This window comes from Ornithorhynchus anatinus, chromosome 4 (genome assembly GCF_004115215.2).
Source record: "Ornithorhynchus anatinus isolate Pmale09 chromosome 4, mOrnAna1.pri.v4, whole genome shotgun sequence".
In the NCBI taxonomy this organism is placed as follows: Eukaryota; Metazoa; Chordata; class Mammalia; order Monotremata; family Ornithorhynchidae; genus Ornithorhynchus; species Ornithorhynchus anatinus.
The window spans coordinates 26020244-26045865 of NC_041731.1; the positions used below are offsets into that span (position 1 = coordinate 26020244).

Here is a 25622-nt window from a genome sequence, read left to right on the forward strand (position 1 = left end):
TAGGGAATTTTGCTCTCTTTCTCTTTGACCAAGGGGGAAAGGTCTTAAATGATTACTTCATACCAGGATGGGGCTATAGTTACAAGAGTGTAGGAATAATAGCAACGAAACACCCTAAATCCCATCCCAATCTTGCCTCATTTCGCTTCTGTTTCACAATTAGAATTTTTCATAGATTTTTTTGAAGAGCCCAGAGGCAAAATACTTCTCCCCTGCCTAATTTACTAGCAGCCGACTCTTCAAGTGAGAGGGGTTTTCCTTCTTTAGCCATATATTGTATTCAAATGCGTGCGTGTGTTTCTGGCTGCTGCCGTTCTTGGGAGTGAATGAATGAGTGTGTCTTTCATGAGCTAACCGAGCCGCTGGGAAGCTGTTCCTTTAATTCACCAACTGAGAGTTGAAAGCCTGCCGGGAGGCATCCCATTACAGGGGGAAGGAGCCAGGAATCGCCACTGCTATATAAATCCAGCAAAAGCTGTCTGCAGTGGTTACAGTGTGTCTTACTGTCAAACATCTCTCTTGCATACACACACACACACACACTCAGGAGTGCTCACACAAACTTTAGAAGACAAGAAAACTTCCTCAGTTTTGACAGAAGAACAGCAACAAGGTGGGAGATTTTTAATTTATTTAATGGAGGCTGTCCACGGTAGGAGCTAATACCCATCCACGTCTGGAAGGTAAGCCCATTTTAATCATTGTTACAAAAGAGCAGGAAATAGATTTTAAACTGACGATAAAGGAATGAATTTTCAAGAACTTTGCCACTCCTACATCATTCTGCCTGAATGATCCAACTGTTCCACCGAGAGAGCTAATCTGGTAGAAATTTGAAGGGGAGATTTTGTTGTGATTTGCTTCTTCTGAAACAAAATATAAGTAAATAGAGTAAGTAATAGTAATACCTCCTTGGCCAGTCTCTTCAGTGCAAGAATAAATGGTGGGACTGCGAAGTGCAGGACCTAAAGAAATGAATGCTAGAGTGTAAAGAGCCAAATACTGAAATACTTGATCCTTTACTTGTCTTTCTGTTCATTTTACACAAAGTGTTTCAGAGGCCCGAATTTTAAATCAGTTCTTACGCTGATGTGGCAAGGATGCAAACTTGGAGCTTGTGTTGTTGGTGACCTTGCAGGATGTAACTTTCTCCCTTCTTCTGAGGTCACTCACATTTTTCCTCTCCTTGTGGGTAGAAGCTTGCTTCTGAAATACAGAGGCAGCCCCACTCTTGAAATAAGATATTAAAAGGGGAGTCTCGTCACTCTACTTGCCAGGGGCTAACAAATGTTTTTCCTAGAGCTAAGGTTCATCCCTGCCAGATGAAAAATGAGCCACTTTCCATATCCATTGGCATTTCCTGGGATTAATTATGGACTTTTTCTATGTCTGTTGGTTTCCAGCTTGATTGGCAGTGCCTAGGTCCTTAGTGTATGCAGTAATAAGGATTTTGTGTTGGCTTTGGTGAGTGGTGTGTCTGAATGAAGGGGGCAGCACTAGACTTTGTTTAAACAGCTGATTTCTACTTCAATACTTTGTACAGTTACAGCATTTTTCAGTTATGCTTCTGGGCTTTAAAATGAGTCTTTGGCTTCTGAAAGCACATAGTCTTTCTGTGTGTAGAGACAGTCTGCTACAGATGGCCATTTTAAAAGTTACATTGCTCTGTGGTTCAAATGAAAAAAATGTTATATTATACAAGAGGCATGCCTTGAGTTGAAATAAAATGTCCCTTTGCTGAGGTTTTTTTCTCCTTTATAGAGGTTGGCCATATGGATAGTATAGTATGAATATCAACTAATATCCTCTATCCAAGACTTTTCTTATTCAGGTGCTCTCTAAGAGTTACCATTTAGGGTCTACTTCTTTGGAGGACTGGCCCTGAATATGGAAATCTGAATGAGATGGTGTAAAATAAGGGACGGCTCCTCTATCAATTGAGCTTTTTTGAAACTCATTTCATTTTGTACATCTGTGATTGTAGGCAGCAGTGTAGTGTATTTTAAAAGTCAGAATCTTCTGAATGCTTTTCTATGTGTTGTAATATCATCCAACCAATCACGTGATTTGGGAAAAGATATAGGTTTTAAAGGCCTTCTAAAGACAGCCCTTATACACCTTCTTTACTAAAATAACCAGCAGTAAGTTCTATATTTTTAAATGGAGTTTGGCCAATTCTAAATACACTAAACAATATTGGAGACTTCCAAGATTCTTCTGCACAGTAGGGGTTCCACAAATGTATGTTAAATAATTTTTCCAATTAACCTGGGTCAGAAATTATACAGTCCACTCTCCCATCCATTAATTATTCTTTGCAACAGTTTGTTCAGTCATTATGTCTTGATGCAAGTCACCCTCTGGGAACAAACACTGAAAGTCCAGGATCTTAATTCTCCTGTAACAGAGTCACCAGTGGTATGGCCAAGCCTAAGTAAGGCTTTGCAATCTCAGTTTTGGTAACATGGTATGACTAAGTCAACTGAAGTTGATCTACAAGGAGTGGGAAGTAGAGGTTAGCAGGAGAAATGCTAACTATTCATGCGAAAGAGATTAAGAACTATTCACTGTTCTTCTCTCATCCTGAAATGTGTGCCTTCTTCTTAAACTTGTGGAAGCGAGAAACAACATGATCTAGTGGAAAGGGTATGGGCCTGGGTGTCAGAGGAACCGGGTTCTAATTCCGACTCTGCCACTTGTCTGCTGTGTGACCTTGAATAAGTCATTTAACTTCTCTATGCCTGAGTTACCTCATATGTAAAATGGGGATTAAGACTGTGAGCCCCATTTGGTAGTAGATTTTGCCCAACCTGATCATCTTTTAGCTACCCCAATGCTTAGTACAGTACCTGGAACATAGTAAGCTCTTATGGAATACCATTTTAAAAATGGAATTTGAAAGTTTGTAAATATCCTGTAAATTATTTGTTGATTCTCCTTGGGTTGGAATTTTGGTGGGAAAAATAACCTTTTTGATTAAACTTTCTGTGGTTGGGTTAGACTATGACTTCTAATAAGTCAGCAAAGCTAAGCTATCATATTATCAGAGGTAATTTTTATGGTATTTTTATGGTGTTTGTTAAGCACTTAATTTGTAAATGAGTTTGAAGTTGAAAGAATGAATATAGTATGTTCTTTATAAACCTTGCCCTTTCTTGTTGCCAATAGTGATATGACCACATTCTCCTTTGTGTACTTTACATTTTCCTTTATAGTCAAACAGCAATGCTTACTTTAATTAGCAATTCCCAATGAAGTTAGCCTTTGCCTTGTTCTTCTGTCATCAGGGAATCTACACAAAATCAAGGTGGGAGTTTCCTAGACCCAAGGTTGGGAGATATGGGGAGTCATTAAGACACTTTGGGAGTCCAAGAGAAATCTGCTGTCTTTCTTGGGCAGAGAAAGGTATATTAATTCCAGAACTTCAGACTTTTTACCCTGGCTTATCTCTTGCCTCCAGGTCTTTGTCAAAGGCTGGTCTCTACCGAAGCAAATTCTCAGTGTGAGTCCTGGAAGTTCAAATTTCAATTTGAAGATGAATAAAAACTAATTTTCCAGTTTGTCAGTCAATATAGGACATACTCTAACTTGCAAAGTAACTGTAAAGTTCATTACGCACCAAAAATTATTCCTCTACTGAGGCTAAATGGGTTTAAACATTCTTCGGCTTGGTAGATGAATCATAGCAAATGCATACTTAGTTCTTTGGGATCTGAAATTACAGGGTGAAAGGGAAATCAAAAAGTTTAGACCAAAATGAAACTTTGACTTCTGCAGTTTTTGAGGGATATCTCAAAAAGCAGCCTCTTTTCAGTGTTTCAGCCTTCTTTCAGTCACTGAATCATGGCTCATTCAGTAATCCTATCACATGTGGGAAAACTCGACCTTGAGTTTTTTTCCTGAAAATAGGAAATGAGTTTTACAATGTGGTTGGCAATAATTCTCTATTTCCTTCTCCATCACTTTGGCAGTAATTCCACACGGGACAATAACCATTTTCCTTTTGCCCCATCTATTATGAAGCAAAAGCAAAGTAATCATTTTTGGACTGTGACACAGATGGAAATAATGTCCCATCTACATATACATTTGGTCCATCTGAATGTGGAAATCAAAAGGCTAATTCATTCCAAGTTGACTCAGGCTTTGGAAATTTCCTCAAATTCACAAATCCTTAACTATGCTGTCACTGAACTTTCAAACAGGCTAATCTAGCCTGGTGCCAGCAGCTAGCCCTCCAAACCAGTGAATCTCTGTGTTCAAGTAGCCGGTGGCATTATGTATTCTTGGGAAGCAAAGAATTTCATTGCTAATTTGCCTTCAGGCATCCTTTACCTATTACCATATTAGAGATCCATTATTAAAGAGCAATGGAGAAAGAATGCTCCATCCACTTACAAATATCACATACCCAGAAGGCCTTTTCCCTGGGAGAGGAAACTGAAACCCAGGAAGCAAATCTTTTTCAATTCAGGTTACTTTTTGGGTCTTTACCCACATTTAAACAGTTCATGGTCAACACCTTTATTCCAATTGTTGTCTGACTGTTGTCCATGTAATATTCTAGAGTTAGAGACAAAACAGGGAACATGTCTACCAACTCTGTTGCATTGTACTCTCCCTAGTGCTTAGTACAGTGCTCTGCACACAATAAGTGCTCAAAAATGGCATTGATTGATTAATTGAACTAGCAAGTCCAACTTCTCAACCAATGGCATTTGAGATAATGCCCTTAATTTAATGGCAAATTAAGATATAGTTTCAGGATACAGATTCTCTGTCCACTGGTCAGTCCCCTCACTGATTACACAAACAATGTCTACTTATCTAGCATTGAGCCCTCCTTATACTTCCAATGACAGGCTCTGTAATAATTCAAGCTCCATGCAACTCCAATATCATCTGATATTTGATCCCAAAATATCCCACAAGGTCATGCACAGGGCTTTGTGGCACGTTGTCTGGATGTCAGAGATTTGACAAGAATGTGATACACCTGCCCTCAGCTGCAGTGTATTCCCTCTCTTCCTGCAAGGGTAATGTCCTCACCGGGACCTTTCCACGTAGAGATGAGTGAGGAGACTGCTAAGTTTTTTCCCTCCCCAGAGAGTTCACCTGACTGGGGAAGCCAAGGGAACTGGCTTTCTTTCACATCAATGAGTGTCGAAAGCTGAAGAAATAGTGGGTAGAAATGAAGTTGTGCTTTACAGCTCAGGGAGTATGGTTATATGGAATGAGACAGACATCCTTGGTTTAAAGCAAAACTAGAAAAGGCCAGTAAACAAGTATATGATGTGCTGGCCAATTGATCCTTTCTTTGGGATGTACATCTAAAAATCAGAGTTTTTTTCTTTTCTTTCCTTTTCACTAGAACAACTCAGTGTTTCTTTGAAAGTGGGGAAGACACTCATGGAGAATTCAGGAAATGACAACAACCAGGAGAGGAAATGCCTAGGTCAAAGAAAGAGCAGTGATGGGAGGAGCCAATGATCAGCCACTTTTTCCTATCACCAATAAACTGCCCATAACATCCTGATTAGATTGAAAGTTCCTTAAGGGGAGGGAATGTGTCCTTCTGTTTTTGTGCTCTTCCATGCTCTTCCATGTTAGTTCAGAGTTTGGCATTCAATAGGTACTCAAACAATTCCATTGACTGATTGATTGACTGATTGAATGAGCTTGAATAGTTTTACCTCCTTTCTCCCCTCCATTCAACTTTAAAGCCTGGCTCTGACCCAGAAGTCCATAGTTCTGGAATCTTACTTTAGAAGAAAAAACATATCATCCACAAAACATTCTAAGACATGTTGGGAGGATAACCCCCTACTATTGGTGAAGCCTTGGTGAATCAGGTTCTGGGCTGAGAACTTCACTATAGTGAGAAGGTACAAGGGCACAATTAATGCAGGGACATTAAGAGCTGCTGGTATTCTATTATGGGATTTTTTATAAACTCTTCTTATTTCATGGTCTAACTAGCACAGAGATAGAATCAAACAAAAGCCCTACCCTCCATGTTAAACTAAGAGGATATTTCAATTTTCAGAATACTCTGCCCACCACACTCCTAATAGCAAATTACTTTCTTAGAAACAGTTTGAAATGGGGAGGAATGAAGTCCCAAAACAAGGCTGGGTCTAATAAATTCCAAACCATTTTCAGCTTTACCCACAGCCTCCCTTCCACCATAGGTTAGCTAACGGAACCCTGGGCCAATCTTACATACTCCACAATGACATCAGAGGCAATTAAGCAAAATAACAAGCTGGGATAAAACCAGGGTGAAATATGGTTTTCAGCTCCTAATGGTGCTGTGTTTTTTTTTTCTGCTAAGCATTTTATAAGTGGAACCTTTTCTAGTTCCAACCAATCGTTGAATGGAAGAGCCCCTTCAGCAAGCTGGGTCGCGTTTAACGTTTCCACCGCATTCTTTGATCAAAACATATGTTTTTAATCAAAGCCCTAAGGGAATTTTAGGTTGGGGGAAGAAGGGGGAGGCTAATTGAGATCCACCATTTTTCTTCATTCCTAGGGCAGTGTGTATCCTTTGAAAGAATCTGGTTTACTGTTTCCAAAACATTTATCTAAGAAATATTTTCCTCAAGGGGATGATCTTTTTGTTTGAGAGAAATGCAGGGAGCACTTTCTAGCTTTTGTTACTTCCTTTCCACATGCTCAAGTGTGTTCAACAAACAATGGGATAAGCAAGGATTCATGTTTCTCCCTTTATGTTCATCACAGCATAGGATGACATCATAGTATCTGACAGAACTAGGCCACCAGAGCAGTAACCAGGTAATAGTCCTAGGGAGTGGAGTTCCAGGAACATCTTGTTTCCATGAATAATCTGGATAATGATGATGATACTTGGAATATGTAGCCTATTTTCAAAATGATCTTTTTTTTATCCTCACAGCATTTCAGTAAGATAAGGAGAGGTAGGTAATAGTTTTTTTTTTCCCACTTTACAGATCAGTTAGTCAGTGAATCCTATTTCCTGAGCACTTACTATGTGCAGAGCTTCTACTAAGCTCTTGGAAGAGTACAGTATAACAATATACAGACATATTCCCGGCCCACAACAAACTTACTCTCTAGTGGGGGAGACAGACATAAATATAAAAAAAAATTACAGATATGCGCATAAGTGCTGTGAGGCTGAACAAAAGAGTGATGCAGAAGAGAGTCAGAGGAGAGGAAAGTCTGGGAAGGCCTCTTGAGGAAAGGTACCTTCAATAAGGCTTTGAAGGTGGGGAGAGTAATTATCTGTCAGACACAAGGAGGGAGGGCATTCCAGGCCAGAGCCAGAACATGAGCAAGAGGTTGGCGGTGAGATAGATGAGATCAAGGTACAGTGAGAAGGTTATCATTAGAGTAGCGAAGTGTGTGTACTGGGTTGTAAGAGATGAGTGAATAAGGCACAGAGAGGAAATGCCGAGGACCCATAGCTAGTTTCCAGCAGATCAAGGACTAGAACCCAGGACTCCTGACTCCCAGACCTGGAATTTTTCCAGTTGATGTAAAATATGCATGATTTAAGATATTTTGCTTCTAGTACCAAGGACAGAGGAGTTCTGGCCTGGGGGTTCATGCTGTCTAAATAGCCATAGACAAGTCAAACTTAGAGTAGATCTCAAAAAGTGGATTTTCCAGTCAATCATTCCATCTAAGCAAGAGAATCTGCAAGCCTCTCTCCTCAGGTGGGAGTAAACACTGTCCAACCCTGTTCCCAGAGCAGTCCATGATCCTAAGGGAATTACCAGAAAGCATATGTGATGATCCTGTAAAGCAACATCCAACCCTTTGCCTGAGGGGGGTGGAGGGGGAAGAAGTATCTGCACCTCCATGCAACTAAAGCTCCTCCTCGTCCTCAGCCAGTCTGGTATGCAGTGCCCAGTCTGTAGTCACAGTAGTATATATGAGCTGCAACAGGCTCAAGGGAAACTCTAGATCATCACACTGAGCTGTTATAGGATTTAGTAGTCATTTACTCTTCCTGTAGTTGAGGCATTTGGCCCATAGTCAGTCTCTAAAGACTTGGGTGACATGGATAGGCGAGGCAGGTATCCAAGTGGGGTGAGCAAAAGTCTGCTAGCTGGGGACAAAGAAAGATCATTTCCTTTTGGTCTAAGGTCTACGATTGGTTAGAGTTAATCCACCAGTCAATTGATCAACAGTCCTCCCCCATTTTCTTGTGAAGATATGGTCAGAGGGCAAAAGAAGTCTTGGTAATGGGTAATGAATTTGACTTCTGAATTGAGAAAATGAGTGAAAAAAATCCATTGTGTTTAGGTGGAAAATCCTATAATCCTTTCAATCCAAATCCATGAATCGACAAGTTAGGGTCTGGATTCTCCTTGGAAGAAAGATTGGCCCTGTTGTTATATTACAGGACTAATTAATTCCTATTCATCAGTGAGATCACTAGAACAACCCATAACAAACCATACCTAGACAGTGCTTGGAAGCGCATTACAACTTGCCTTGAATCAATGACATCTGCCCAGGAAATAATGAGCTTGATACAGTGCAAGTTGGCAGAGGTCTTCTATTTACCAAAGAAAGTTTATAAAGATTTATGGTCAGATCCAGACATCTCCTGGACCTGGGAAACCTAGAAGGGGAGGGCGGGGGGAGAGAGAGATAGCAAGCAAATGTTTCTCCATTTAGAACTAAAGCAACAAATGAGTTTCAGAAGGAGCAATAGATGATTTTACAGAATTAATTAGGCCAAATGTGAGCAAGATGGTTACATTCTCGGTATTTTCAATGGGCATGAATTTCACCCTATCTAGCTCGGGAAATCCATTTCCCTAACATTCTCGGGGAAGGCAAGAGGTGCAGTACATATGAGAAACAGCACATGGCTTTTAAGGTAGAGGAACAAGATGAGGCGGGGTGGTTGACATGAACTCGCAATGGGCTGAGGGAGTTGAACACGTGGATTTCTTTCTTTTTCCAGTCTTCATGGTGTGGTTTGACTTCTGGCCAGGACACTTCCCATCACATCTTTTCTGTTGTTAAGACAGAACCAATTTTCCCCCTTGTCTCCCCTCCATTCCCAGATGTTCACTCTCCTCTCAAATCTTGATGGTTTGAACCTCCTGCTGAGCCTACCAGTGCCAGCCCATGGGCAGGCTGATGCCACCCCAGCATAGGTGCCATTGAAAACTGCTCTACCATAAATAATTGTTCAAGAAGAAATATTCCCTTTGCTTTCCTCTTTTTTTCTTTTCATTTGGCTAGTAAGCATTCCTCTTCTTCGTCTGGCAGATAAATCATTGTGACCTGAGTGAACATTCTTTATCCTTAACATAAAGTCCTATTTCCAGAAATGAAGCTTAAATTTCCAGACCCACAGAAGTTATTCCAGTTGCTGACTAATTTATTTGAGGTTTTTATCTTTTCAGAGGCAGAATGTGCTTAGGATAGACCTGGAGTTCCATAAATATTACATTCTCAATCTCCTATAATTGAACCTCTATTCTTTACCACCTTTAACTGATGTTAGGCACTTTAGACTGATCTCTCACACAGACTGATACTTCATATGGAGTACAGAGTGGATTTTTCTCCCAAACTAAAAAGTAATAGTAACTTCCAAGTCTGAGATTAGCTATGAGACTGAGTTGAATAGGTGAAGGTGATGGGAGAAGAAAGGCGACAGTTTGAGAAGAAGGGCAATGCCATTCTTCAATAATGTTCACCATCCTCAATTATATGTATTGAGAACTTATTTTGTGTACCACACTCTAGTAAATGCTTGGGAGAGTACAGTACAATGGAGTTGGTAGACACATTTCCTGCCCACAACAACCTCACAGGTCTTGAGACAATCTTACACTCTAAACTGCTAAGGAAACTCTGAAGACAAGGGCAGGAAGGGTCTTTAAATAACTGTTAAATAACTGTTTCTCCTTCTCCTTATTTTCCCCTTTACTAAGCGTTAGTTCTCCTGCTAAATGGGTACATTAAGTGATCTCCTTCTGTTTGTTTTATCTTGATACTGGCATTGATAGACTGAACTCCATTCCAGCATATTCCTAGGAAAAAGAGCCCTGGGTGTTCTGAGGTTTGAGTTCTTATTGATTTTATTGGGCTACACCATGTTTTGCTTTGGGCTCTCCTTAATCCCTTAATTCCTTTCCAAACTTAACAACTGTTCAGTTTGAATCTGGGGTGGCTGAGCCAAGTCAAAGAGCTGGAATTTTCCTTCTCATTACGGATTACATAATAATGATGATGTACATTTAATTTAGTGTGAAGAATCACAGGTGGCATTCTCTGATATCAAATCAAAGGTACCACAACACTGATATGAATTGGGTAGAATGATGCAACCTTGTCAGGAATGCTATTTCATGCAAAAAGCTATACTCCATTGTCTTTCACTAGGATGCAATTATTTAAAATTCTTTGTTTACTGGAAACTGACTTTAAGCAGTTGTCAGTTTAAGCAGCTTGAGTTAGCACATAAGTGCTAAAGGGTGGGGTTGTGGCGGAGCATACATAAGTGCTGAGAGTGGGACTGAGTACATGGGATGGGCTGTAAGGAGGGAAAATAGGGTTGGGGAATTAGAGTTTAGTCTAGAAAGTCTTCCAGGAGGAGATATGGAAGCAGCATGGCGTAGTGGATAGAGCATGGGCCTGAGTGTCAAAAGGTCATGTGTTCTAATCCCGGCTCCACCACTTGTGTGCTGTTTGGCCTTGGGCAAGTCACTTCACTTCTCTGTGCCTCAGTTATCTCATCTGTAATATGGGAGTTGAGACTGTGAGCCCCACATGGGACAGGGAATGTGTCCAACCCGATTTGCTTGTAGTACTAGGGCTTACAATAATAGTAATAGGACTTTGAAGAATAATAATAATAATGATGGTATTTGTTAAACGCTTACTCTGTGACAGGCGCAGTACTTAGCGCTGGTGTGAATGCAAGCAAATTGAGTTGGAAACAGTCCCTATCCCATGTGGTGCTCACAGAATCAATCCCCATTTTACAGATGAGGTAACTGAAGCACAGAGAAGTGAAGTGACTTGCCCAAGGTCACACAGCAGACACATAGCAGAGCCAGGATTAGTACCCATGATCTTCTGACTTTCAGGCCTGGTTCTCTATCCACTATTGTATCACTCTAGGCTTCAAGGCTCTACATCACCTTGCCCCTTCCTACCTCTCCTCCCTTCTCTCTTTCTACCACCCACCCCGCACGCTCCGCTCCTCTGCCGCCCACCTCCTCACCATCCCTCGGTCTCGCCTATCCCGCCGTCGACCCCTGGGCCACGTCCTCCCGCGGTCCTGGAATGCCCTCCCTCCTCACCTCCGCCAAACTGATTCTCTTCCCCTCTTCAAAACTCCAAGAGGCCTTCCCAGACTGAGCTCCTCTTCTCCCTCTACTCCCTCTGCCACCCCCCCTTTACCTCTCCGCAGCTAAACCCTCTTTTTCCCCTTTTCCCTCTGCTCCTCCACCTCTCCCTTCCCATCCCCACAGCACTGTACGCATCCGCTCAACTGTATATATTTCCATTACCCTATTTATTTTGTTAATGAATTGTACATCGCCTTGATTCTATTTAGTTGCCATTGTTTTTACGAGATGTTCTTCCCCTTGACTCTATTTATTGCCATTGTTCTTGTCTGTCTGTCTCCCCCGATTAGACTGTAAGCCCGTCAAACGGCAGGGACTGTCTCTATCTGTTGCCGACTTGTTCATCCCAAGCGCTTAGTACAGTGCTCTGCACATAGTAAGCTCTCAATAAATACTATTGAATGAATGAATACTGCATGCTGCTTCTCTTTGAAGAGAGGGAAAATGCTAGTAGATCAGATATGTAGAAGAAGGAAGTTCAAGGCAGTAGGGATTACAGAAGAATGGTTCAATGGTAGGTGAAGTAAGAGCAAGAGGCAGTGAGTAGGTTGGCATTAGAAGTATTAGAGAAGCAGTGTGGACTAGTGGATAGAACACGGGTCTGGGAGTCAAAAGGACCTGGGTTCTAATCCCAACTCCACCACTAGTCTGCTATGTGACCATGGGCAAGTCACTTCACTTCTCTGTGCCTCGGTTCCCTTGTCTGTAAAATGTGGATGAAGTCTCTGAGCCCCACATGGGACAGGGACTGTGTCCAACCCGATTTGCTTGTATCTACCCAGCAGTTTGTACAGTGCCTGGAACATAGTAAGCGCTTAACAAATACTACAATCTTTATTATTATTCAGAGTGAAATGTGCAGGATGGGCTTTAGTGGCAAAGGAATGATGATAAGTAAGGGGGAGAGAGGTGATTGAGTATCTTGAACCCAAAGGTGAAGAGTTTCTGCTTGATGGGAAGATGGATAGGCAACCATTGGAGGCATTTAGGAGTGGAGAGACTTGCACTGAATGATTTTTTTTTTAGAAAGATGATCCAAGCAGCAGGCTGAAGTATGGACTGGAGAGAGGAGAACCTGGAAGCAGAGAGGTCTGCAAGAAGCAGTGTGGTTAGTGGATAGAGCACAAGCCTGGGAGTCAAAGGGCCTAAGTTCTAAACCCAGTTCTGCCACTTGTCTGCTGTGTGACCTCAGGCAAGTCACTTAACTTCTCTGTGTCTCAGTTCCCTCATATGTAAAATGAGTATTAAGCCTGTGAGCCCACGTGAGACATGGACTGTGTCCAACCTGATTAGCTCTATCCCAGGGCTTAGAACAGTGCCTGGCACAAAGTAATTGCTTAACTAATACCATGAAGGAATAAAAAAAGAGGCTGATGCGGTAATTGAGATGGGCTATGATCCAGGTCCCCTTAAAAATGCCTGGGCTACTCAGAACTGCTCCAGCTTGGATTAGTCTCCTGAGAAATCCCAAAGGGCCCAAGCTCCAGTGTCTGTGCCAGCCATAGGCAGCATCTCCCTATTTGGCATTGCTCCCATGGTACCCAGGAATCTGCCAATATCTGGTCCTCTGAGGCTGCTGCCAGTGGGGTACAACCGGGCATGTTACTGCTGAGATGTTGCCCTTGAGCCTTTTGTTCTGGAGCAAGCTGTGGTCAGAACTACAGTGAATTATTCCAAGAGCACAGCTTCACTGGCCCCTAGAAATATCTTCTTATAAAGCAGTGCCTCAGGGGAGAGAGGTCAACTCCCGGCCATCTGGCTACCTTTACTCTGCCAAGACAAAGAAGGCCCAATACAGCAGATACCTTGTTACCAAGATGATTTTAAATGCTCAGGGTCACTTTTTTATGGTACTTGTTAAGCACTTATTATGTGCTAGACACTGTACTAGATACAAGCTAATCTGATTGGACACAATCCATGTACCAAATAGGGCTCACAGTCTCAATCCCCATTTTACAGATGCCCAAGGTCACAAAGCAGACAAGTGGCAGAGCCGGGATTATAACTTAGGTCCTTTTGACTTCCAGGCCTATGCTCTACCCATTAGGCCATGCTGCTTCCTCCCATGAAGCCTAAAGTATCATCCCCATTTCACAGATAGGAAAACAAAGTGTTATTGCCAAGATTCCTTCCCAGACCCTGCTCTCAAAATGCCTTACCACCTTCTGACCAGGGCTCTATTTGTGAAAGTCTCTTAAAAGTGGATGGACTCCTGAAGTAGCAGATTCAGATGAGACAACCATGTTCCCAATAAAAGTTGCATTTGAGTTTTAGCTGCCTTGACCTCCTGGAGTGTTTCTTTAATTATTCTTTTAAAGCAGCAGGGACATGCAAATCTCTTGTTCAGCTGAGGAGATCAAAAGTTCTTGAAAAATCAACACAGGAGGCAGTTTCCTGGCCTCTCTTCCTTCCTGACACATTCCAAACTGGGATTTATGGTAGTTAAGAAGGACAGGGGTGAGGAATTTTCAGAACCTTTGAGAACATCCACACACCATCTCTGTGCTTGACTAAGTGCACACAATAAAACTCCAGTTTGCAGCCGGAGGAGGTAAATTTGGTATTAGCTGCCTGATGTTTTGCCAGGATGATGTGGAAAGGATCCATCTGGCACCTCTGGATAATCAACTCCCCTCATCCCTCCCTCTTCTATCCTCAAAAAAGGAAATTTTATGTTCTTGCCTCTAATTCTGCACTATTAATGAAAACGATTCATGAGCTATTAAAGATGAAGTCATGAGTGACTCATTCTAAAACCTGGACTCAGTCATTAGAGGTTATCTCTATTTATCCCAAGCTAAATTAATTGTTGGCAAGCAGGATGCACTATAAAGATTGTTGATTCTTATTTTCAGAAGTGGCCTCCTTCCTCCTGGGAAGTACTAAAAATAACAATTAGCACAGTTGATTCTTCTTAAAAATTAGATTAAAAGCAACTGGGAAAAAATAACAATATGATATTTACCCAAATTGAGAGCACCTATGAGTGATTGCAAAGTTGAAGCAGGAAATTGGGAATCAGTAGTCCTGTTACCTGATTCTGGGGCGGTCTAGCCAAGGGCCCATCCACACTCCCTACCTCATTTTTATTTAGAGGTAAGAACATCAAATTTCCTCTTTGGAGAAGCAGCATGGCATAGTGGATAGAGGACAGGCCTGGGAGTCAGAAGGTCATGGGTTCTAATCCTGGCTCTGCCACTTGTCTGCTGTGTGACCTTGGACAAGTCACTTCACTTCTCTAGACCTCAGTTATCTCATCTGTAAAATGGGGATTGAGAATGTGAGCCCCACATGGGACAGGAACTGTGTCCAACCCAATTTGCTTGTATCCACCCCACCACTTAGTACAGTGCCTGGAACATAGTAAGCACTGAACAAATACCATTTTAAAACTCACCTCCTCCAAGAGGCCTTCCCAGACTGAGCTCCCCCCTTTTTCCCTCTGCTCCCTCTACCCCCCCCTTCACCTCTCCAAAGCTAAACCCTCTTCTCCCCCCTTTCCCTCTCCTCCTCCCCCTCTCCCATCCCACCCCCTCAGCACTGTACTGGTCCGCTGGACTGTATACATCTTTATCACCCTATTTATTTTGTTTATTTTGTTTAATGAGATGTACATCACCCTGATTCTATTTAGTTCCCATTGTTTTTCTGAGATGTTCTTCCCCTTGACTCTATTTATTGCCATTGTTCTTGTCTGCCTGTCTCCCATGATTAGACTGTAGGCCCGTCAAACGGCAGGGACTGTCTCTATCTGTTGCCGACTTGTTCATTCCAAGCGCTTAGTACAGTGCTCTGCACATAGTAAGTGCTCAATAAATACTATTGAATGAATGAATATTTTTCCATCTTTAAAATGGAGTACCATTCTCCCTGGGAATATTCCAAAAAAAGAATATCCAGAAAAACAAATGGAATTCATTAAGTGTTTACTATGTGGAGAACATTGTACTTAGGGCTTGGGAGAGTACCAGAAAACAGAGTTGAAAGACACGTTTCCATGATCTCAAGTAGCTTACTGCCTAGGGGGATAGTTGTTTAAGTTGAACTGTGTGCCCCATGCATCCAAGGGATCCTATGATTCTTAAGCTCTTTCCCAGACTCTATTACACTTACTTTGAAATTTTAAATAGTTCTGTAACTACTCTCTTCAGATGTATGCAACTGATACTAACCCTACTACCAAGCACTTTCTTATTTAGTTAAGAATGCCTAATCCCCAAATTTGGGGATGAAGTCTTGTCTAACGGACAGGGATGTGTCCTTACCACGTTTTACCTTGTTGTGCTGGAGCGAGGGACAACCATCTCATGACTACACCTCACATCCTGTTGCCACTGTTGGAGACATTGGTCTGGCCAATAAATGGCATTTATTTTGTTCTTATTCTGTTCTATGACCACCACCAACCACCCCACAGTGTGTGATGTTTGATTTAAGGAGAAAGGGCAAGAGTGTGTGAATGACTTAGCCATTTCATCACCACTAATGCAGAAACTTCTTAAATGACTTTTCTGCTGTTGGTAGGACATATCTCTCCTCTCTTAACCTTGGGTGCTTGAGCAATGGTCACCCCAATGACTGGGGGCCAGAAAATGTGCCCAATTATGTTTTCATGGGCCCAGTGTACTTATTACAAGAGTAATACAATAAGAGTAATACAATCTCACTGTCATCGGAGTCATCTTTGAGCCTCAGGATAACTACTGAGAGCATCAGCTTATTTTTACACTGCATCTTCAGGGGACATCCCTGAGTTACACAAAAACAGTCAATGCTTAGTACAGTGCCTATCACATAGTAAGTGCTTAACAAATGCCATTAAAAAAACCAAAACACAGCCTTGCACATTGATCCAGTTCAGAATATTCACTGTTGCAGAGAAAACTGTTTTATCTGGTCCTAGATACTTTCCCCAGTTGGAAGAAACAATCCTGGTGCTGAAAATGAAGGAAGGTGTCAATCAATCAATGAATGATATTCGAGTACTTACTTTGTGAGGAATAGTGTACTAGGAGTTTGGGAGATAACTATAGAGTTGGTAGGCCCAATCCCTGACCTCAAGGGATACAGTCAAGTGAGGGAAACAAACATTAATCAATCAGTGGTATTTACTGAGAGCTTTACTGTGTACAGAATACTCTCCTCAGTGCTTGCAAAAGACCATACAAAAGAGTCGGTAAATGCAATCCCTTCCAACAAAAGAACAGAGTTTAAGAGTACAGTCACAGGTGCTGTGGATGATGGTGGGTTGGGTATCAAAGTGCTTAGGGGTACAAACTCAAGTTAACAGGTAATTCAGGAGGGAGGGGTAAAAAGAAGGGGAAATGAGAAGTTACTCAGAGACGGCTTTCTGAGGAGATACGATTTTAGAAGGGACTGCTCTCCCTTCAGCAAAGAGCAGAAATGGAAGAGTTCACTCCTTTGATCTCCAGAATGAGGATTACTTTGAAAGGCTGCAGTAGCAACAACAAAGGCTATAATTGCTGCGTATCATTCCAGCATTCAGCGCCCTGGAGTGATTTAAATGAATTTGATTTGCAAGCAAGATTCCTGATGACGGTTGGGTGTGTAAACGTTCCGAATAAGAAAGACTGAAATAGCTTCAGGCCATGGCAGAGGAGTGGTGAACTGTGTATAGGCCAGCAGCATGCACCCACTGGTGCTGGGATAAAACTTTAAGTCACTTCCCTTTTTTATCCTAAAATATTGCTAAGGGACAAGACTCCCGAGTCCTCCCTCTCATTGCCTCCCACTCTGCAGCTGAGTTACTGAGATGAGTTTTGAGGTGTTGGACAGAATTCAACTCTCAACTTCTTTCCTTAACAGGGGGATTTCCTTGTGCCGTACCTCTGGGCTAGGAAATATTTTTTCCTGACATTCCTTTTGGCAGAGCATTTGGAATTGTTAATCTATCCCAATAAGATCAGTTGCATGGGGTTGTACAAAGGCAGAGTTGGAAGGAGCAGAGTCTAGAGACTGATGTCCTGACTCCGGGCTACGGCCAGGTACCTGTACATTGGAAAATGTGCACAGAAATGGCCCTGTCTTCCCCTCCATACTGTAAGCTCATTGTGGGAAGGGAATATGCCTTCCAGCTCTGGTGTACTCTCCCAAGAATTTAGTGCAATGCTCTACACACAGTAAGAACTCAGTAAATACCACTGAAGGGAGTGAAATAGAAAAGGTGAGCTGAAGTCCATTCTGACCCAAAGATTTGAGGGTGGATTTTCTGTTTTCTGGGTGGAAATGAATTGAAGCCACAAATATATGCCTAGGCCTCCCCCCAAAAACCCAAAACAGCAATCATGAGGAATAAAAAGGGGGAGAACTTTGCAGGGAGAGATTCAAAACTGACCCAAATGTAGGCTGTTCCATCTGACAGTGGGATTGAGCTATGAAACTTTCTTGATCCTCTTGCTCTGAATTAGAGGGTTTCTTTGAGCACAAAACTTCATTTCCTCTCCCACCTGTCAGAGTGTGAAAGCAGGGTCCAGGTGGTTGTAAGAGGCACCATGCTTGGCTGTGAGCCCGTTCTTGGGTAGGGATTGTCTGTATTTGTTGCCAAACTGTACTTTCCAAGCACTTAGTACAGTGGTCTGCACACAGTAAGCGCTCAATAAATATGATTGAATGAATTAAATAGGCAACTAGTGCACAATGCAACCTTGGCAGAAGATTGTCTTGGTCACTCTGCTGGTGTTTTTCCCTCTTGATTTCCTTTTGTCTACTTTTTCTTAATAAAACTCCAAAAAATGTTTTTGTTTCCTCCTACTAAACTGTGCTCCATTCTCATCTGCTGAGCGATAACCCTTCACAGATCTATAGTCACTTATTGTCTCCCTCAATTTCCTCTTCTTCATCCTCGCCTTCTCTTTCATCATTACATATTGTGTTCCTAGTTCATGCAGAGGATTGTCAAAGGTGCTAGAGAGAGTACAGTAGAATCAGAAGTCATGATCCCTGCCCTTCAGTTTACAAACTAAATCACCTCAGTCATCAATTACCACAGTTGTATATTAATAGAAAGGCACAGTGTGGTCTAGTGGAAAGAACATGGGCCTGGGAGTTACTGGACCTGGGGGAAGCAGCGTGGCTCAGTGGAAAGAGCCTGGGCTTGGGAGTCAGAGGTCATGAATTCGACGCCCGGCTCTGCCACTTGTCAGCTGTGTGACTGTGGGCAAGTCACTTAACTTCTCTGTGCTTCAGTTACCTCATCTGTAAAATGGGGATTAACTGTGAGCCTCACGTGGGACAACCTGATTACCCTGTATCTACCCCAGCGCTTAGAACAGTGCTCTGCACATACTAAGTGCTTAACAAATACCAACATTAACCCTGATGCTGCTACTTGTCTGCTGTGTGACCTTGGCCAAGTCATTTAACTTCTGTTCATCAGTCTCCTCATCTGTAAACTGGGTTGCAATGCCTATTCTCCCTCCTACTTCAATTGTGAGCCCTACATGGGACAGAAATTGTTTCTGATTTAATTAATTTGTATCTACCCAGTGTTTGGAATAGTGTTTGGCACATAGTGTTTGATAAAAAAATGATAATAATAATAAAACTAATAATAATAACAGTAATAATGTGAAATCAACCTCAAAGAAAAATTGAGATGCTAATAAATACATTGGGGATGGAACCTCTTCAGAAAGCAGGGTTCATAAACCATGATCTTTATACTATTATAAAGCCTCAGAGACACCATTTTGATAACTTATTTCAGTAGCAAGAGTAATGATGAAATCATACACTTATTCAGCACTTCTCTCAAATTCACTGTTATCCCTCATTATCTTCTCAGCACCTCTTTAGTAGCCAGAGTAGATAATGTTTTGCCCAGTATCATTAATGGGGAAAGTGAACCACAGACAGCTTGTGAGTTGCTCAGGGTCCCAGATAAGAACAGAGACTAAAATTCATACCTTTGAACTCTCAGTCCAATGCTCTACTCTCTATATCATGCTCCTTTTATTGTCGAATACATTTTAGAGATAATTCTATGGTGAATCATCGTCCAAGGTAGAAATACCTCTGTGAGCCAAGAATACCTTTACTAAGAAATTTGATACTTTCCACAGTGTGAAAACCTAACTTTGCCCTGACTGTGCTGTTTCAAACCATTGTACATAGGGCCACTGAAAATAAAGGCTAACAATAAATACATGTTTTTGGCAAGTTTTTCCCGAGTCAGCTTCACACCTATTGGCTTACTGGTGGTTTTTATCCTTCAAAAGAAATGTAGAGTAGGACACCTGGAGACACAACTGCAGTCCTCCACTCTTGCTAATTTTACTCCATGTGGAAAGGACACTGAGAAGTCATTTGTCCATATTTTCCACTACTGGGGTCAAAAGCTCCAGGGTCATCAATTACCAGGGAAGGGAGCAATCATGGGGAATTGCCTTGATACCCAGGTCCCCTGATGAGATGAAGGAGACTGCCAACTCTTTGGATTGGGAGGCCTGTTCTCTTTAGAGAGTGCTGAGAGGTGGAAATGATGGAAATAATATCAATCAATTGGATGTGCTGACATCCAGGTTCCTGAGGTGACCTTGAATTAGTGGTCCATGGCTGTAGAATAATTAATGACTTCAAGTGGTAGTTAGCCCAATAGAGATCAATCAATCAGTGGTATGTAATGAGCATTTGCTATGTGCAGAGCACTGTACTAAATGCTTGTGAGAGTGCAATATAACAGAATTAGTGGACATGTTCCCTGCCCATAAGGAGCATACAGTCTAGAGGATATACCAAGAATAGCTTTTTCTCTCCAACAAAGCACTTGGCCCAATGTAGACCCAACCTCTAGTATATAAAAAAGGACAATACAAGACACTCTATCCACGCCCTAGTCTGGGCATGAGCCTCAGAGTGCTGCTGGACAAAATCGAGGTACCAGGCTGACCCTGTCCACCTAAAAGTTAATCCTTGCCTACTTTAACACTACCCCCTCCTCTCCTGAGCAAAATTAATTCTCCTTCTTTATTGACACCCATGTCCATTGCCCTCACCAGTTGTTCCAGATGTAACTCCCTCCTCAACTCCCTTTTCTCCCCACCTATCCCATCTCTTGCCCTTAATGACCTGGCCACATACTTTACTGAGAAAAATTGAAACCAGCAGGAATGATCTCCCTAAAATCTCCCCTGCTCCTCTCCAGTCCCTCCCTCCATCTGACCTTTCTTGAACTCTCCCATCTTTCCCAGCAGTATCCCAAGAGGGGATCTCCTGCCTCCTGTCAAAATCCACTGGCTCCACCTGTGCTTCCAATCTCTTCCCTTCACACCTTATCAAAGCACTCTACCCCTCCCTTCCTCCTTCCCTGAAGACCATCTTCAACTGTTCGCTCGCCAATGGCTTTTTTCCCTCTGCTTTCAAACATGCTCATTTTTCTCATATCCAAAAAAAAGCCCCTCCCTTGACCCCACCACTTCCTCCAGTTATCATTCGATTTCCCTCCTACTATTCCTCTCCAAACTCCTTGGGTGAGTTGTCTACATACGCTGTCTCCAGTTCCTCTCCTCCATTTCTCTCTTTGACCCCCTCCAATCTGGCTTCCACCCACTTCACTTCATAGAAACCACCCTCTCAAATGTCACACATAATCTCCTTCTTGCCAAATCCAGTGCCTTCGACACTGCTGATCACCTCTGTCTTGTGGAAACATTATCCATCTTTAGCTTCACTGACACTGTTATCTCCTGGTTCTCCTATCTTTCTGACTGCTCTTTGTCAATCTCTTTCCCGGGTTCCTCCTCTGCCTTCCACCTCTTAACTGTCCCCCAGGTCTCAGTTATGGGTCCCCTCCTATTCTCCATCTGCACCTACTCCCTTGGAGAACTCATTCACTCCCATGGCTTCAACTACCACCTCTATGTAGATGACCCCTAGATCTACATCTCCAGCCCTGATCTTTCTCCCTCTCTGCAATCTCACATTTCCTCCTGCCTTCACACATCTCTACTTGAATATCCCACCAACACCTCAAGCTAAACATGTCCAAAACATAATTCCTAATCTTTCCACACAAACCTTGTCCTCCCTTGACATTACTATCACTGTAGAGGACAGTGACACCACCCTTCCTAGCTTCACAGGCCCACAACCTTGGCATTATCCTAGACTCACCATCTTTCATTCAACCCACATATTCAATCTGTCACTAAATCCTTTCTCTTCAATCTTCAAAACATCATTAAAATATGCCTTTTCTTCTTCATCCAAACTGTTATCTCATTAATCCAAGCACTTATCCTATCCATCCTTATTTACAGAATGAATGAGATTGTGAAGCCACTAAACCTGGAGATGATTAGTAATACTAATAGCATTATTAAGTGCCTACCATATGCACAGCACTGTACTAAGTGCTGGAAAAGAGTATTCAAGTGGAAATTAGATATGGACCCTGTCCCTTCAGGGGCTCACGATTTAGACATTGAGGGTAGGGCAGAAAGAATCAGGCTGGGGGCGGGGGACGGTCAGGCTGAGGAAAGATAGAAGGGCCCCAGGCCAACTCCAACTCTTATGGCTGCCCTGTGGGATCTCCTAATTCTCTCTTGCCATTATGAAACTCCAACCCCACCCTCAGTGAAGAGGTTCAGGCCCTGGGGGCCTGGCTGCTGGCAAAACCAAGGAGGGAAGCAGGAGGGCATTGCCCTCTGGGGCGGATAAAGGTGGGGAGGCATTTCTCCCATTCCCTTCTGGCATCCCCTTTGCAATTGGATTTGCTCCCTTTGTTCACTCCTCCCTCAGTCCCAAGGAGCTTATGTAAGTATCTGTGATGCATTCATCTGTATTAATGTCTGTCCCCTAAACTGTTAGCTCACTGTAAGCCGGGAATGTATCTACCAACTCTGTTATATTGTAATCTCCCAAGGTCTTAGCACAGTGATCTGTACACAGTAAGTGCTCAATAAATACCATTGATTGATTAATTGAGGAAGACCAGGGTGCTCCGCTGGAGGAGAGGTGGATAATATAGCTGCAGGGCCTGCAGGGCCGTGTTCTGGCCGTTCTGGCTGGCTGACTGCCTGCCTGCTTGGTTCAGCCTGACTCTGAGAAACATTAACCCTGGGTGTTTCAGTCTCCAGAACTTGGGTTGGGCAGTAAATCTCCCCTCCACCTCCACCTCCACTTCCCCCTCCTCTGCCTCTAAGAAGAAAAGCAAAGAGCCATCCATCCTGGACATTTAGTGGTTTTCCTGCTTAGAGGCAGGGGACTGGTCAGGTGACCTTCCCAGGGGTCACCCTCCTACCTTTATAGTTTTCTGAAAGCCCACTTCCTCTCCTTTGCAGTCTTCTGATGTAAACCAAACTACTTGTTTTGTTTTGTTCTGTTTTGTTTTGTTGTCTGTCTCCCCCATTTAGACTGAGTCCATTGTTGGGCAGGGATTGTCTCTATCTGTTGCCAAATTGTACATTCCAAGCGCTTAGTACAGTGCTCTGCACATAGTAAGTGCTCAATAAATACAATTGAATGAATGAATGAATGACCTACCTGACTTCTGTCTCTCTCCATTCCAGTGCACACTTCATTCTGCTGCTTGGATCATTTTCCCTCAGAGCTACTCAGTCCATATTTCCCCACACAACAACCTCCAGTGGCTGCCTATTTATCCCCAAAATAAACAGAAACTCCTTACCATTGGCTTTAAAGCACTCAACCACCTTGCTCCCTCCTACCTTACCTCTCTAATTTTCTACTACAACTCAATCCGCACACTTCACTCCTCTAATGCTAACATACTCACTGTACCTCTATCTCATCTATCTCACCACCAACCTATCACCCATGTACTGCCTCTGGCCTGGAATGCCGTCCTCCGTATCGATAGATGATCACTCTCCCCACCTTCAAAATCTTACTGAAGGCACATCTCCTCCAAAAGCCTTCCCCAACTAGGCACTCATTTCCTCTTCTCCCACACCTTTCCACAGGTCCCTTGCACTTGCATTTGCAACCTTTATTCACTTCTCCCTCAGCCCCACAGCACTGATGTACGCATTCATAATTTATTTATTTATATTAATGTCTGTCTACCCCTCTAGACTGTAAGCTCATTATGGTCAGAGAATATGTCTACCATACTCTCCCAAGTACTTAGTACAGTGCTCTGCACACAGTAAGCTCTCAGTAAATACAAATGATTGATTGATTGATCGATTGATTGATCAAGATCACATTGCCTTGCTTCTCCCTGTCAGCAAGTTCTCTTACTGAGGTTTAGGTCATCTACTGAACAAAGGTGAAAATATCCATATCAAATTGACATCCTATCATGGCTACCTAAAATATTGGACAGAAGGGCCGTGATAGTATTTGGAATAAAAATTGAGTCCCTACCCCTGCAGAAAACCATCAAGAGCCTGAGGTGGTAAGTGCCACCCTAGTGGTTTATAAAGAAGAAGCAAATCTCCCACAGAACGGAAACAGAGAGTGGCCTAGTGGAAAACGCCCAGGCCTGGGAGTCAAAGGAGTTGGTTCTAATCCTGACTCTATCACATGTCTATTGTGTGACCTTGGGCAAGTTGCTCATATTCTCTGTGCCTCAGTTATGTCATCTGTAAAATGGAGATTAAGACTTTGAACCACAAGGGGGACATGGACTTTGTCCAAACTGATTATGATGTATCTACCCCAGAGCTCAGTATAGGGCCTGACACATGAAAAGCACTAACATAAAAAGAAAAAAAAAGGAAAAAAAAGTTTCTTTTCTCCAAAGAGAATCAAAGTCCATCCTGGTAACCTACATAGAAATATCAACAATTCTCAATTAAGAAATATTGAGAGGCTCTTCGAAAGGGAAAATATGTTAGGAAGAGTTCTCTCAGTTCATTCAGATGGCAGCTGACTGGAGAAGATGATGAATGAGGAGCTGGTGAAAGATCAAATGGGCAGCAGAAAAAGCAACAAAAATGATACATGCTAAAAGGACTCATCCTGTGCTTACAGATCTGTTGCCATCTGTGTGCATGAGATCATTACTTTAGAGGACTCAGAGTGATGAGATGTTTGTCTCTAGCCAGTTACTGTAGATGCCTGCCCTTCTCCAGCTTTCTAGAGGAAATGTTCTGGTGTAAGCACTTGGTGCAACAATCTCATCCTGCACCACCCTACCCCACTCACTTTGCAACTTGGCACAGGCTGGATCTCATCATCACTAGTTACAGTACCATTTCTGAAGTTCACCAACATTGAAATAACTCTGCATCAAAAATTCCTGACCCGGCTTCTTTCTTCCCCATAGCCTTCCCACAATATTGTACTCTTAGCAATTAATCTTGGCTCCACCTCTTGTCTGCTGTCTGGCCTTGGGCAAGTCACTTCACTTCTATGTGTCTCAGTTCCCTCATCTGTATAATAGGGGTAAACACTGTGAACCCTATGTAGGACATGGATTGCATCCAACCTGATTAATTCACATCTACCCAAGTGCTTAGTAATAATAATAATAATAACTCTGGTATTTGTTAAGTGCTTACTATGTGCCAGGCACAGTATTTAGTGCTGGATTGGATACGAGCAAATTGGGATGGACACCATCCCTCTCCCATGTGGGACTCATACTTTCAACCCTCATTTTACAGGTGAGGTAACTGAGGCACAGATAAGTAAAATGACTTGCCCAAGGTCACACAGCAGAGAAGCTGGGGAGCCAGATTCAAACTGACATGACTTTATGAGTCCCAGGCCTGTGCTCTATGCACTAGGTCATGCAGTATCTGGCACATAGTAAGCACTTAACAAATACCACTAAAAAAAACAAAACCCTTGATTGCCTTGTGTTTAGCACAGTGCCTGACATATAGTGAGCACCTAACAAATACCATAAAAAAACCCAATATTCTCAATGACATTTTTTGAGCACTTACTGTGTGCAGAGCACTGTAATAAGAGCTTGGGAGAGAAACATATGAGAGTTGACAGACATCTTCCACACACAGAGATCTCTGATCTCTAGATCCCTTCCACTTATTCCAGGACATCGTGACCCATTTGAACTTTCTACCTGATCTCATTTTGAGGAAGAGGCACAAATCCACATCCTCAATTTTGTCCTGATTCTGATTCCTTTGCCTCTTTGCTTCAGACTTTTTGACTTACAGGTTTCCAAAACAGGAGCTGAAAGGTAGCATGAAAAAAGTGTTCAAGTTTCCTTATCTTGGCTCATCATATCCTCTGAGAACTTCAATAGAGATTTTTCTAGGCTTCAGGATGCAGGACAAGCGACCCCCTCCACCCCCACAC

General features: G+C 42.5%; 1 protein-coding gene across 7 annotated transcripts in view; it reads left to right on the forward strand.

Annotated features, from left to right (window-relative positions):
• The first annotated feature begins 432 nt into the window (after positions 1–432).
• TNC (tenascin C) overlaps positions 433–25622 on the forward strand; it is a 103611-nt gene continuing 78421 nt past the window's right edge. For 3 of the 7 annotated variants that reach the window (XM_029062584.1, XM_029062586.2, XM_029062587.1), the window contains exon 1: positions 434–683. The gene's annotated coding sequence lies outside the window, so the exon portion shown is untranslated. Of the gene's footprint in view, positions 684–25622 lie in introns of all 7 variants that reach the window. The other 4 variants (XM_029062582.2, XM_029062583.2, XM_029062590.1 and 1 more) reach the window with 2 other exon arrangements.